The sequence below is a fragment of the Herpailurus yagouaroundi genome, unplaced genomic scaffold, assembly GCF_014898765.1.
Source record: "Herpailurus yagouaroundi ecotype Mexico unplaced genomic scaffold, PumYag 29, whole genome shotgun sequence".
In the NCBI taxonomy this organism is placed as follows: Eukaryota; Metazoa; Chordata; class Mammalia; order Carnivora; family Felidae; genus Herpailurus; species Herpailurus yagouaroundi.
The window spans coordinates 93,628,160-93,644,523 of NW_024412377.1; positions in this window are offsets into that span (position 1 = coordinate 93,628,160).

The following is a 16,364-nucleotide window of genomic DNA, read 5'->3' on the forward strand; positions in this document are numbered from 1 at the left end:
TGTCAACACTTAAGTATTCACAGTATTTTGGGTTTTCGGACATAGTAACATTTCACTTTAAAATTCTTGCAAATTGATTATATTCTTGGCATTCATTATTGGTATGCTGAGATATAATGTTATTTCATTTGTGGTAGATTGAATCGCTTCTCGGCCTTTTGGCTAAGATCAAGTGTGGTAGATTGAGTAACTTATTTTCTCAAGATATCCTCCCCCATGTGGCACCTTTTACAAAGTAGGTGCACATCCCATAACTCCTGAATGGAGAGTGTATAATGAAGCCTAACAAAATGTCACAAGGTTAAAAATATTACTTATCTAATATTTGTAACCAAATTCCTCAATAAGAAAACTGTATTTGTTTGGAAAATATGTTTCAATGATTTTACTTGGAAATAAAAAGCTCATTCTAGGGGATATAAGGAATGCTTGTTACTCTGGAGAGGGTGGAGCAAAAGCAGAAGAGAGTGAGTGGAACAGGTCTAGCAAAATGGTAGAGTGGGATGTGACCTCTTCCCATGACCTTGTGAAACTTTAGGAAAGTTTTAGAATGCATGAAATTGTTGGTTCAAATTGATCTTTTGTGGAAATCAGCAAAAAAACTGAATTTTGGATCAAGGTCAGCAGAGGCTGAGACAAGGCATCACAGAATGAGGGAAAATATCAGAGAACACGTTAATAATCAGTGGAAAGCATGGGGAAGACTCTGTCTGGATCCTCCTGGGTCATGCAAATGAGGAGTTCATGCTAAGTATGCCTAAATCTTTTGATGGGAGCAACTCAGTGAGAGCAGAGAGACTTTTCAATTGATTGATAAATGCAGGTGGAGATAGGAAGGTATCCAGCTGACAACGGGGTTACAATAAAAATAAACAAAATTAGTAATATTCCTGTTTTCTACTGCTTGGCAAAACTGTTCTTTAATAATTCAGCCAACTGTACCTTTAGAGACTTAGGCTAAGCATTTTGCATTGAGGTTTGAATTATGGTGGTGGTGGGGCGCCTGGGTGGCGCAGTCGGTTAAGCGTCCGACTTCAGCCAGGTCAAGATCTCGCGGTCCGTGAGTTCGAGCCCCGCGTCAGGCTCTGGGCTGATGGCTCGGAGCCTGGAGCCTGTTTCCGATTCTGTGTCTCCCTCTCTCTCTGCCCCTCCCCTGTTCATGCTCTGTCTCTCTCTGTCCCAAAAATAAATAAAAAAACGTTGAAAAAAAATTTTTGAATTATGGTGGTGGATATACTCTGACCCTTTCATACTTCTTTGGAGATTAATACTAGTAGCTGAAATTTATCAAACAGTTGCTGTATATCAAGAGTGTTATTTATTTATTTATTTATTTATTTATTTATTAAGTTTATTTATTTCTTTTGCTCTCGTGCTAGAGAGAAAGAGAGAGGAGCACAGAAGGGGCACAGAGAATAGGAGGGAGCAAGAATCCCAAGCAGACTCTGCACTGTCAATACAGAGTCCAGTGTGGGGCTCAGACTCAAGAACCGTGGGATTGTGACCTGAGCTGAAATCAAGAGTTGGATGCTTAACTGACTGAGCCACCCAGGAACCCCAACACTTTATAAAGAGTAGATTTTTTAATCCCTACATCAACCTATGAGGTAGGTACTGCTTATATTGCCATTTTACAGATGAGGAACTGAGATTTATAAAGGTTAATTAAAACAACCAGACAGGATTAATAAAGGAACAGAGGACTTGGATAACAATATAGAACAATTAGACCTAACAGAAATATACAGAGCACTCTATCCAATAACAGAATACATAATCTTCTCAAGTGCAAATGAAACATTCTCCAGGACAGAACACGTGTTAGGCCACAGAACAAGCCTTAACAAATTCAAGAAGGTTGAAATCACACAAAATGTCTTTTCTGATCACAATGGCAAGAAACTGGAAAGTAGAATGGTGGTTACCAGTGTCTGGGAGGAGGAAAAGAGGAGTTGTTGTTTAGCGGGTGTAAGTTTCAAAGTATAATGAAAAGGTTCCGGAGATCAGTTTCATGACAATGTGTATATACTTAACACTACTGAACTGGATCTGGGATGTGGTTTCCAAGTCAGAGCTCACAGGCTCCTAGAGTGTCATATTTTTTTTCAAAGATAGCTTGAGTCCATATGTTCTCTAAATACTTTCTGATTTCTGAATAAATAATGTAAGTGCTCGCATAAATCTTAGTCATCAAATACCAAGTACCCAACATACTAGGCTGACAGGACATTCCATCACAGGCATCACCAAGTTTCCTTCTCCCTGGTTAGCAAGGTGTTGTGTAGCATCGAAGCATGAAGAGGCCCCTATATTTCCCACCGTTCACTCTGTAAGGGCCACTGTTCTCTGGTTCCCGGGCTGCCTGTGTCCCGGTGGGATCAGGACCTGCCAGAATGTGGTGTTCAAGCAACTTCTGCCTTAAAATTCCTGTAAAAATTCCTGAGACAGGGCAATTTGAATATTTTTGCTTTTGTCTGACCAGTAACTATTCCTTATTTTGGTTACAGCATCTTGGCTTTCTTGGGAATACTCTTCTTCCCCATTACTAGTTTGCTTGTTTATATGAGAGGAATCTTTGCCAGCATAGACACATGACCTAATTCTTGTCTCTTTGACCACAGCGATTACCCAAGAGATGGGCAGAAGAGCCAGGTCAGGCTAATGAGACCCACACAGTACACAAAAGGTAGGCTCTCCCTCTGCTAGATTTGATAGGCCTGGAGCTACTGGGAGCTGGAAAGAAAACCTGCAAGAGAATGGAACCAGCCCAAAGAAAGTAGAGCCAAGATGGACAGAGACAGATAGCATCATTTGAGCTTTGGTCCTAGTCAATCTTGGACTTTCCAGGGAAGCCAATCAAGCTTTTGTGGTGACTTCACTTTGCACTATGATTGAGAGTCCTCACTCATAGAGTCTTCACCGATATGCTATGCTCCAAGCTCATAGTGCAAAAGAGGGGAAAATTAAAAAGAAAAAAAAAACATATGTGAAGAACTCAAAAAATTACCCTTCTGCATACTTCCTACACAGAAGAGTATTTATTCAGACAAAATGGAACCTGTTCCAAGCTGATAACATTTCCAAAATTTAATTAGGTAAATAATATAATAATAACCAACTCGATTCATTCCCCCAAATTTCTGGAGTTATTCTTTTTTATTTTTTTTATATAGATTAATAAAGGAGATGAATAAAATAGATATGTTAAGAATGGCAGTTTGAATCTTTAAAGTATTTTTTACCTGTCAAAATATACAAACAACAAGGCTGATGTATGAGAATATCAATTGTTCAGTCATATCACCTTTTCAATATTTGCTCATTTGCTTCCACAGTATGAGGTCTTCATGCACATTATATATTAGAGCAAACTATCCTTCAATTTTTATAGTGGCGTGTTTTTAAAAAATGAATGGTCATATAGAAAAATTGGGAAGTTCCATTTTTTAAAAAAAGTACAGGGTACTAGAATACATTTTTGTAGTGAGAACATTTTTTAAATGTTTATTTATTTTTGAGAGAGAGAGAGAGAGAGAGAGAGAGAGAGAGAGATATCACACAAGTGGGGGAGAGGCAGAAAGAGAAGGAGACAGAATCCCAAGCAAGCTCCACACCAAGCAAAGCCCGATGTGGGGCTCAAACTCACAAACCACGAGATCATGACCTGAGACGGATCAAGAGTTAGATGCTTAACCGACTGAGCCACTCAGGTGTCCCAGAAAGTTCCATTTTCGATGTTTTCATTATTTACACTTCCAGAAAAATGACCTGTATATTCAAATGCATATAGGTATATTTAAATAAAACATTTATTTGCAAGACATAATGAATTTATAATAGCTCTCTGACATTATGTCATACCTTAATCAATAACTGTTACACAGAATTCTGATATTTTAAAATTTTTGGCAGAGTGAGTTCTTAGCCTTGAGGAGTTGGAAACCACTGATGGAAGGGATTTGATGCCCTGTACAGTAAACCAGAGACTCCTATTGCCTGCAGGGTTCATCCACCACTAAAACTCTAGCGGGGTTCAAAAGCCATGTCTTTGGAGACAGAACTTGCAAATTAAAGACTTTTACTGAGGAATTTCCCTTCCCTATACTAAACTTTCTATACACATTTCAAACCCTCAGAAGAGAAAACATTTCAAGATCCTATCAGAGAAAACCAACTAACTTCCGTTGAATCCATTCAATGTTCAACATTTCAAATGACAGCACAAAAGTTGACACATTTACTAACATAAACAAATGCAAGTGAAAACACAAAAACCAGGGGTGCCTGGGTGGCTCAGCCGGTCAAGCGTCTGACTTGGGCTCAGGTCATGATTTTGCATTTTGTGGGTTCAAGCCCCATGTTGGACTCTGTGCTGATAGCTCAGGGCCTGGAACCTGCTTCCGATTCTTTGTCTCCCTCTCTCTCTCTCTCTTCCCCTCCCCCACTCTCTCTCTCTCTGTCTCTCAAAAATAAATAAACATTAAAAAATATATATTTATAGAAAAACAAAAACCAATCCAACCATCTCCTTCTGAGGAGAATACCTACGATTCAGAATTTGGTAATTTTAGAATTAAGTTTTGTCAGGTTCCCTTCACATCTCTCCTTCCCAGGGGAAATTAATTCACAGCTGATGTCCCACATATTTACAATAAGAGCTAATACATTTTAATCCATGGACAATAAAAGCCACCTTAGTATGCAGTTTTCCTGCCTTGATCTGTTTGTTCCAAGCCCACAGTGAGACATTTCTGTACCACTTAACCTCCACCTACAGGGCTAATAAAAGAAAGCAGGTAAAATTGTGACAATATATTGAAAGTAAGATGTTTTAAGCAGCAAACAACTTATGGAAGAAACATTTTTACATAATTCAACTTCAGTTTTATCTTTAAAAGTTTTCTACAGTTTCTATATTGATTATGAGAAAAACATGCCCTTTGCAAAAATCTCAAAAAATACACAAAGGTATTTTTAAAAGCACAAAATTTCCAGTTAACCCAATACCCAATTACAGCAACTATTATGTTGGCATATGTCCTTCTAAACTTTTTAAATCTGCGCACACACATGTACTTATAAATGTAAGATTTCTATAAGTTACTTTTAAGAAGAAAACGAATAATCTTGAAAAATAATCATGGCATGATATTCTAGATAATTTCATTGTTTTCCAGAGAAGGTGATAAACTCCCTGGACATCTGGCCTTTTATTTTATAAACTATGCTTGGGAAAATACATAGAGATAATCACTGTGAATTATGTCTCTCAGCTTGAGGCTGTAGGAGATCACAACCAGAAACTTGTACAAACCACATCTATCAGCTGCCAGGAAGAAGCACCAGGATTGTGCATTTTCTCTGTATGTGCACGTATACTCTGTAGTACAACAAAAAACAAATATGTGTTCAGCACAGTACACTATTTCCCCTTTCTCTATTTTGTCTCCTTTTCTTCGGTCTTTCATATTGGTGTCTTCGAACACAGCAGTGACACAGGTGGAAAACGGCTCCTCATGGAAACTCCTCTCTTGACCTCCATGACTACCTTCACCAGAACTTACTTCTCGGACTATTCTTTCTCTTCATTTCTTGCTGAAGACAAGTTAGACTCTTTTTGATAGAGTCAGAGACAAGACAGTTTATTTTGGGATATGATCCAGGGAACAGGAATTGGGGACCAGGAAGAGTGAAAAGTGGAAAAGAGAAGAATCTGTTTTAAGTGCATGTTATCACGTTGGTCTTCTCAGTAGCCTTCCAAAAGGCTCCTAAAAAAGCTCCTTCTAAAAGGTTTTTCAGAATTGTCTATACAGGGAACGAAAGGAAGAAGCTTTATCTATTGTCTGCCTTTCCATGTTGTTTGTGGATTGCCTCACTTAATATTTATTTCTTTACTCATAACCTGAATGCTGAGTGCTCCCTTGAAACCAGCATAAGAGATTTTTTACTTGTTTCCTCCATAGCATGTAGTACAATTTTTATTTTTAAATACTTGCATTATTGATGAATTGTCTTCCTCCCTAACAAAACAACAATAAACAATATTTTAAACCAGGAAGCTACAATTGCTTTATAGTGTTAAAAATAATTATCCACCTTTGCAAAAGAAAGTATATTTTCAAATGTCTTTGTCATTTGAAATGTCAAATGTCAACAGAAAGAAAGAAAGCTGGTGGGCTCCTTTTATTTCTTTGAAGACCCACAGTTTATCACTCTTTCTTTGACATGTAGTTATTATGTTGTTTATAAAAGTCTACTGTAGCTACATAGGAGGTGTCCAAGAGATTTCATAGTAAGGTATAAAAGCTTCTTCCCTAGGAAATTACCTCAAAAGCATGCAATTTACTAACCCCTAGAGACATTTCATGCTGTAAATAGCTTTAAGAGAGCTCTCCTTATGTTAATCACAACTGACACTGGACTTAAGCATATCTGGAAAGTAGTGTAAAATTACTATAAAACTTTCTTTCTTAGAAAAGCTTATATATTTGATCAATTTACAATATAGAACACTTACAATATACAGTGTAATAAGATTTTTTTTCAAATTCCCTATCAAAGCCAGGAATACATATCATGTTATAGACACAATGCCAGTTGGGGGTAATGGGCAGATAACTGTAAGACAAACCCTTAGTACTTTTTTCTAATTGTTATATGCCTTTGCAAGATCCATTCATTAATCTCATACATACATAAGTTTGTTACGCTGGAACAAAATAAAAAGCCCAAGGTTAAAATATTTTTGGCATCACTGTCTAAACTTCAGCAACAGTGACTGTGGCCTATTGTCGGTATAATGAAACTGATACCTTTTTCCTTTTACCCTTGTTCTAAGAAATGATTATAAACACCATGACCAGACCAGAAGGAAGCTGATCACAAAAGTGTTTACAAAGGAGATGTGTATGCCATTTGACAGACAGCTCAGTCTTCGTCTTTGAATCGGCGCCTGCAGTTTCACTGCAGTTAAAAAGACATGAAATGCATTCTTTTTGTCCCTCTTGCCCTTACTTTAGCCTGCAAGAAAACAAATACATAACCCTAAAGACAGGACTCATTCCCAAGAATGTCCGATCCTGGGTGACAGCTGAAGAGCCAGGGTGACAGGCTCTTCTGACAGAAGTAGGCAGTTTGCTGTGTCGTTAATCTTTCATTCCAAGGCAACTTTTCTTTGCCTGATTTTTCTTTGTTTTTTTCAGGCTTGCAGATGTTGAAAGTGCTTTCAGGTCAGATGCAAATACAGATGCATTACTGCTTGACAGCCCTGTCAGTCTTCTCCTGTTTAAAATGCTTTTTGGCATTTAGGGTTTTGAGACTCATAATCATGGCTTTTCACCTTAAATTATAAAGTCCTTTCATAGCTGATACTGGCCTTTCAGGGGACCCTGATGCCATGAAGTCTGAAGTTCCTGCTTGCGGCCAGGAGCATGAAGTGTCTCTAACAAAAGGTACTAAAATACACTGCAAAACAGATTATTTCCATTCAGGAAATAGTTCTGGGAACAACAAGTATCCATAAAGACCACACTGAAGTAAAGTTAGTGTTTCTCAAGTTAGGCTGTGCTTATCTGCTCTCCAAACAGCTTCTGTGGATCTAAAACAGTTGTCTAGCACAATAAATCTCCACAAGCTGCGTTGTTTAAGCAGACTCTGTCATGGTGAAAGTAAATGAGCATGATATATATTTCAATTTCAGACCATTTTTTTTCCAAGGGAGAAAAGCTGAAACTGTTTCTGTTGTGCATAAAAACTGCAGTAATGTTACAAGGAGCTACAAGGCAATTATTTATACAAGTCTTTCCTCCTTATTTCCTTCTTTCTTATCTTGCTCGTATTTATTTTGACTACTCAGCAAAGTGACTGACTTCATTCAGGATGCTAACAAGGCTGAATGAATGGTGCCACCCAGCTAGTTCCTAATAACAAAACTGTTGAAGGGTTTGTTTCTTCTTTTTTTTTTTTAGGATTTCCCATTTGCACATCATGAACATTATGCAGCATTTACATAATTTGAACTATGAACCACTAGTTTCCAATGACAGTTGTTAGATATTCACAAGATCAACTGCATTTATAAACATTTTATTGTATTTTCAAATAGCCTAGTATTTGGAATTAGATTTGACAGACTGGCTGGGAGTGAGTAACTTGAGACTCACCTGGACCAAGCAACTTTGTAGAAGACAGGCAAAGTGAAATTGCCACAATAATTTTCTCCAGACTTTTATAAAATCCAAATCTGATTCTTGTCAAATGGTTAGTGTCTGAGGTTGCTTTTGTGTTAGGGTATACATTCACACTAACAGAAAGAAACAATTCAGACTTTTATTCTACTGGTATACATCAGTGCTTTGAAAATGTGGTCTCAGGACCAGCACAATCTGGGAACCTATTAGAAAAGCAAATTCTCAGGCCTTACCCAGACCTACCAAATCAGAAACTCTGGGATTGGGGGCCCAGCATTGTTTGACAAGTCCTTTCAGTGATCCTGATGCTCCCTAAGCTTGCTCACTAATATAAATATTATCAAAAAGAATTCCAATACTGTGGTTTCAAGCTTATGAGTAATCTTAACCTACAGTGTCGTAAGTCTGAATAAAACTCACATAATTACCTTCTTTACAGTCTTCATCGTTAATCAAGGAGATAAGTTAAATACAGAAAGTAAAATTTAAATGTCTGATGTTGATTTAGACAAAAGAGTTTTAAGGGTGTAACAACACCATCGCATCCCTTTCTTTTCATTGGTTTTCAATTCATTCAGTGAAAAAGGTGACTCTAACGGCTGTAAACAATGTTAAGTCAGGTGGATACTAAATATTTAGATTCCTGTTTTACTGTATTTTTCTTTCTATACAACTGCTTAGTTTCTATGTTTGTTGTTCGTCATTGCCAACAGCCTGCCAAATTTTACAATTTAAAGATGAAAAGAGACCTCACCTATACAGAGAGATGTATTCTAGAAATCTGTATTTCTATTAAAGTCACTTTCTAAAAAATTCCTAGAATTTCCTATGTGAAGAAAGCAAAGGAATCCACAAAGACAGGCACCTTTCTCAAAGTAATACTCGAAAGTTGGGAGAGGCTGGTTGGTGTTTTATTGATGAAAGACAACCTTGAGGCTATTGTTCACAGAGATTGGTATGGTTTAGAATTCTGAGAAGAAAAAAGGGGAAACCAATAAGGCAAAGAAAAACAAAAAATTTTAATTTCAACAAGCTTAAAGGAAAAGTAGAGAATTTCAATGAGAATCAAGAAAGGTGTCCTTCAAAATGGGCCATTTCCTAAGGGAAACATTAAACTCCATTCTCTCCCTTACATCTGGAGGCAGGTTAGTTATGTGCTTCTCACTTTCAGGTGGCCAGACCCCCTCTCTCTTCAAGAACACAAGTCTCACCGCCAGCTTAGTTTATGGACTATAAAGCACTACATAGACTCACTTCTAGGGGAAAACAAACTGATTTCAGTCTTACTTCCATCTGTTAGCAGGTCCATCCATTCAATTTTCTTTTCTTTTTTTCTCTTGTACACTTCTTTTTCTTGAATACAGAAAGAAAATTTCATTTTTATTTTCAATTTTTATTAAAAATATTTTTCTTTAGTTTTTATTACTATATTTTTTACTTTTGTGTAAATTTTTTTCAAATTCTATTTTACCTCCATCATTTTAGTCTACTTCAGTGTATTCACCTTTTCAAATTTTCAAATGATCTTTTTTTGTTATTTTTTTCTCGTTTTCATTTCTTTTCATTGAATGCAGAAAAACTTCATTTTTACCTTCAATTTCTATTAAAAATATTTTTCTTTAATTTTTATTGCTATATTTTTTGCTTTTATGTATTTTTTTAATTCTATTTTACTTTCATCACTTTATTTTAGTCTATTACAGTGTATTCACTTTTTCAAATTTTCAAGTGATTTCCTTTTCCCCCCCTTTTTTCTCTTTTTCATTTCTTTTTTTTCTTGAATATAGAAAAAGAAAAACTTCATTTTTATTTTTAATTTTTAATAAAAATATTTTTCTTTAATTTTTTTCTACTATATTCTTTACTTTTGTGTATATATATATTTCAAATTCTATTTGACATTCATCATCTTATTTTAGTCTACTTCAGTGTATTCATTTTTTCAAAGTTTCAAATGATTTCCTTTTTTTTTCCTTCCCCCCCCCTTTTTTTCTCTAATCTGTCAAATCACTTTCAATACCCAGACCAAAACACACCTAGGATCTAGCATCATTTATTCAATTTGTGTGTGTGTGTGTTTAATTTTAATATCTTTTAATTTTAATTTTTTAATTTTAATTTTTCTACCTCGTTAATTCCTTTTCTCCCTTCAAAATGACAAAACGAAGGAACTCACCCCAAAAGAAACAGCAGGAAGAAATGACAGCCAGGGACTTAACCAACACAGATACAAGCAAGATGTCTGAACCAGAATTTAGAATCACAAATATCAGAATTCTAGCTGGAGTCGAAAAGAGATTAGAGTCCCTTTCTGCAGAGATAAAAGAAGTTAAAAATAGCCAGAATGAAATTAAAAATGCTATAACTGAGCTGCAATCACGGATGGATGCAGTGGCGGCAAGGATGGATGAGGCAGAACAGAGAATCAGCGATATAGAGGACAAACTTATAGAGAATAACAAAGCAGAAAAAAAGAGGGAGATTAAGGCAAAAGAGCACGATTTAAGAATTAGAGAAATCAGTGACTCATTAAAAAGGAACAACATCAGAATCAGGGATCCTAGGAGAAGAAGAGAGAGAAATACAGGTTGAAGGGTTATGTGAGCAAATCATAGCGGAAAACTTTCCTAACCTGGGGAAAGACACAGACATCAAAATCCAGGAAGCACAGAGGACCCCCATTAGATTCAATAAAAACTGACCATCAACAAGGCATATCATAGTCAAATTCACAAAATACTCAGGCAAGGAGAGAATCACGGAAGCAGCAAGGGAAAAAAAGTCCGTAACCTACAAAGGAAGACAGATCATGTTTGCAGCAGACCTATCCACAGAAACTTGGCAGGCCAGAAAGGAGTGGCAGGCTATATTCAATGTGCTGAATCAGAAAAATATGCAGCCAAGAATTCTTTATCCGGCAAGGCTGTCATTCAAAATAGAAAGAGAGGTAAAAAGTTTCCCAGACAAAAATTAAAGGAGTTTGTGACCACTAAACCAGCCCTGCAAGAAATCTTAAGGGGTCTCTCTGAGGGGAGAAAACATGAAAAAAAATATATATATATATATATTTATATATATACACACACACGCATATATATACACACACATATATATAGAGATATGTATCTATATGTGTATATATGCGTGTATATACCAGGTGGCCAGAAAATCATTTCTCTTTTGCTCAGGGCCACAGTGAATCCTGTCCCTAGGTTGGTAAAAAGAGTCATAAACTAGGAGTGAGAAAAATCAAGTTCCATTCTCTGCTCTCTACCTCTGACTTAGAGACACTGGGGAAACAATCCAGTAACTTCTGCCTCTGCTCTTACTCATGAATTTTAATTTGTTCTCTTATTTTCCAAATGAAGGGATTGTAACAGAGACATCAGATGGTAGCATCCAGCTCAACTATTCTCTATTTTACCAATGCCTGGATATTAGAGTGAAAATGATAGATGACTTCCTAGTTTAAATATAACTACTGTTGGAAAAAAATGATTTTGACTATTTATTAGGAATCATGTTTTCTGAGTACTGCTTCCAATATTAGTGATGGATTTATATTGAGCCACCCAGTCTTCCACTCTATTTTTGTGAACAGCACACATTGACTGACGAGGGTTAAATGTTGAACTTTCCAGTTATGAATCAGAGAAAAGCCCTTACTTAAACTTCACATTTATGACTGACCTCATTAGCACCGAATTTTACTCTCTACCCAGCTAAGCTAACCTGCCATAAATACTTTACCCGGCTAGGATAAAAGAAAGTTCCTTCATTGTGCAGCCCAGTTGCCTTTATCAGATGCATGAATGTAGATAAGCCACTTAAACGCTGCTTCCTTAAGCATAAAACGGACACCATGATTCTACCTTGCAAGGTACCTATGGGTTGCTACATTTAAACTATGTAAACTAGATTCCTGTCCTTAGGAGTTGCTCAATAAGTGACAGTTAAAATGGTAGAGATTGAACTGAAAGATGGAGATTGCTATTTAATATATAGGAAACTTAAAATAACAATACAGATCTGGGAATTTTATCATTTCAGATCTCACATGTGGGTCTTTAATCCATTTTGAATTTATTTTTTGAGTATGCTGTGAGAAAGTGATTCAGTTTCATTCTTTTACATGGAGCTATCCAGTTTTCACAGCACAATTTACTGAAGAAACTGTCTTTTCCCTATTATATATTCTTTGTCATAAATTAATGGATTATATCCATTAGCATGGATTTATATCTTGTCTCTCTATTCTGTTCCACTGATTTATGTGTCTATTTTTGTGCTAGTACCACACTGTTTTGATTACTAAAGCTTTGTAGTATATCTTGAAATATGGGATCATGATACATACAGTTTTATTCTTCTTTCTCAAGACTGTTTTGGTTCCATACAAATTTCAATATTATTTGTTCCAGTTCTGTGCAAAATGCCGGTGGTATTTTGATAGGGATTGCACTGAAAACATAGGCAGTAATTTCCTTGACATTGGTCTTAGCAACATTTTTCTAGATATGTCTCCTCAGGCAAGGGAACTAAATGCAAATATAAACTATTGGAATTACATAAAATTAAAAAGCTTTTTCACAGTGAAGGAAGCAATCAACAAAAGTAAAAGACAACCTACTGAATGGGAAAAGATACTTGCAAATGACATATCCAGTAAAGGGTTACTATCCAAAATATATGAAGAATTTACATAACACCAAAAAAAGGCCCCAAAGAATCTGATTTTAAAATGGCCAGATGACCTGATTAAAACATTTTCCAAAGAAAACATACAGATGGCCAACAGACACATCAAAAGATGTTCAACATCACTCATCATCAAAGAAATGTAAATCAAAACCACAATGAGATATCATCTTACACCTGTCAGAATGGCTAAATCAGAAAGACAAGAAGTAACAAGTGTTGAGAGGGTATAAAGAAAAAAGAATCCCTGTGCAAACAGTATGAAGGTTCCTCAAAAAATTAATGATAGAATTACCACATGGTCCAATAATATTTACCCAAAGAAAATGAAAACATGAATTCAAAAAGTTCTATACACCCTTATGTTTAGCAGCATTATTTACAATAGCCAAGATATGATAATAACTCCAGTGTCCACCAACAGATGAATGGATAAAAAAGAAGTGGTCTATATATACAGTGGAATATTATACAGCCATACAAAAGCAGGAGATTGTGCTAGGTGCAACAACACGGATAGACCTATAGGGTATTAGGCTAAGTGAAATAAGTCAGAGAAAGGAAAATACCATATGATTTCACTTATATATGGAATCTAAAAACACAAAAGAAAAGCAGAAATAATGGTTGACAGAGGGGTACAGGGATGGGCAAAATGGGTGAAGGTAAGGGGAAGGTACAGGCTTCCAGTTTTAGAATGAGTAAGTCACAGGGATGAAATATAAGCATAAAGAATATAGTAAATGGTATTGTAATAGTGTTGTATGGTGACAGATGGCAGCTACACTTGTGATCATAGTATGTAGACTTATGGAATCACTATGCTGTACACCTGAAACTAATATAACTTTGTATGTCAACTATACTTCAATTAAAACAACAACAACACAGATCATATTAAAATACAAATGCAGACACAGGTATGCCTTGTTTGCAAATGTAGGATATAAACCTAAAGGCAAGTTGATGCTGCCCCTTCCAGTCTTTGTCTCTTAAGTAAGCAAATGCAAGGCAGTCAGAATGCAAATAAAATTAGGATAACGTAGGCAGAATTCCCCAAATAATTATTTCCATTTACCTATGGGATTTCTCAAGTATAAATGACTCTGAAGCTGTGAATGTAGATATAAGCTAATAAGAAGGAGTCTAAGTAACATTAAATAAGAAATAAACTAATTTTTAAACCTGCTTTAATTTAAGGAGGACTTCTTAGTTATCTCCTTCTTTTCTCAATCTCCTACATCAGAATATCCATCATAACAGGGAGGTACAAAGAGGATATTAATGGAAGACTGTACTTTGTGCACACGTAGAAGGAAAAGCTGCGGGGGGATTCTCTCTCCAGGCAAATTTAGTCTTTACCTGTGGAATAATTCCTTTGAACGCATGTTATTTGTTAACATACAATAAGCACCATCTTTCCATGTGTGTAGAAAAAAATGGGTGGTTCTGCTTACACTGCTGATAGGAACTACATATATGAGACTTTTTCATCTTTTTTTTTTTTTTTTTTAACTGGGCAGCAACTACCATTAAACAAGTCAGCAACTATTAGAGCTAAGATGCTCTCTTTTACATCTCCATAGGTCCTAGAAAGCAAATGCGTTCAAACTTTCTGGTTCCTCACATAGGTCCAGGCCATTGAGAAAGCACAATGTCCACATATCTGGGGGAAATAACACACGAAGGTGAGAGGATGAGAAACTGTGTCCTAAGTAACCAGAGTAATCAAAAACTATTTGAGTGCCTTGTCTTGCTGGAAAATAATTTCTTACATTCAGCACGCTAGCATAAAATCACCTACATGATTTAAAGAAAAAGTTAATGTTGTAGTTATGTATAACATTGTTGACTTGTATTTAACAAGATATTTTTGGCTGGTCAAGGCCCTGGGGCATAGAGGCTCTTCTCACAACATATCCATTTGCATTTGGCTTTTGGATACTGCTATAGAAGCCTACTGAATGAAAAAGGAAAGGGAATTTACTTTCTTTTACTTGGAAGCCAAAAGACAGAAACTGTGTCTGATGGTTAGGCTCTTCTGTTGGGGGTAAGCTTTGCAGGAATGAGCAAGAGGACCATGTTTAGCTCACCTAAGAGTAAAGGGGTCTGATCTGGTGCTGCTATGTTGGGGGTGAGAAGTGGTAAGAGAAATTAGCTGGCAAAGGGAAAGTGCCAGCCTACTATTGATGCTGGAATCTATTCTCATCATGTCATACTTTGATGTTGTGAACATACCTTAGGGAAAAATTGCATGTATGTCCTTTAAAAGAGCTGCATTATTAAAAAGCTGTAACATTTGGGGTCCACATGCTTTTTGGTCATGGTAAGACTTTTTTTTAACATTTATTTATTTTTGAGAGACAGAGCGTGAGCAGGGGAGAGGCAGAGAGAGAGAGGGAGACACAGAATCTGAAGCAGGCTCCAGGCTATGAGCTGTCTGCACAGAGCTGACATGGGGCTTGAACTCAGGTACCGTGAGATCATGACCTGAGCTGAAGGTGGATGATTAACTGACTGAGCCACCCAGGTTCCCCAGGGGTAAGACCTTTTTAAGGCAAAGAAAGATGGAAAGGGCATTACAGTGAAAGAAAAGAACAGTGTAAATATGATTTGAGACCATGACTAAAAAGGGAAAATTATGGCAGGAGTGTGGCAGTTGTGAGGTGGGGGAGTGTAGGACAGGTTAAGAGGATGGAGGGTGGAATTTGACCTGAGAACTAAAGAGTAACCATATTATGACATGCCTCATAAACCAGGTTAAGGAGTTTGCATGCAATCGGGATGGCAATGAGGTGCCATTTAAATATTTTAAGCATGCAAGTGATATAATCTGAGTAGTGTTTTCAAGAGATCACTCTGCCTGCAGTGTGCAGAGGTAGGGAGATGAATTAGGGATTGTTTCAGTGCTGGAGGGGAGCTAATAGTGGAAAGTGGCAATTGATAGGTTTAATAAATGGAATCTACAAATCTCGGCTGACTGGTAGGAGGTGGCTGGAGCAGAGTGCGTGAATGGGGAGAAACTCTAAGGAGTTAGGAATTTATTCTGAATTTGATGGAAACCTACTGGAGGGTTTGGCAGAAGAAAGATGACTTGTGTACATTAAAAAAAACAATAATTGTGACTGTTTTTGTTTGGAGAATAGATTGTAAGAAAGCACTGGCTGAGAAACGACGGATGAGTTGATAGGTCTGTAAAACTGGTGACAGAAAGCCTTCCCTTTCTGTCCCTTCCCTTTCCCTTCGAATCAGAGAGTGACACAAAGAATGTTTCATTTAAACGTAATAACACGCACAAAACTCATGGTAGGAAAGGTATAATTCACAGAAAGCCTCTAGAAGAACTGTCTTTTACATTTCATCAGGCATTCATGTCTATTAAAATCTTCTATCCAACAAGCAACTATAAAGACATTAAACTCTTCTTTAAGAAAACGCCTCAGGGGCGCCTGGGTGGCGCAGTCGGTTAAGCGTCCG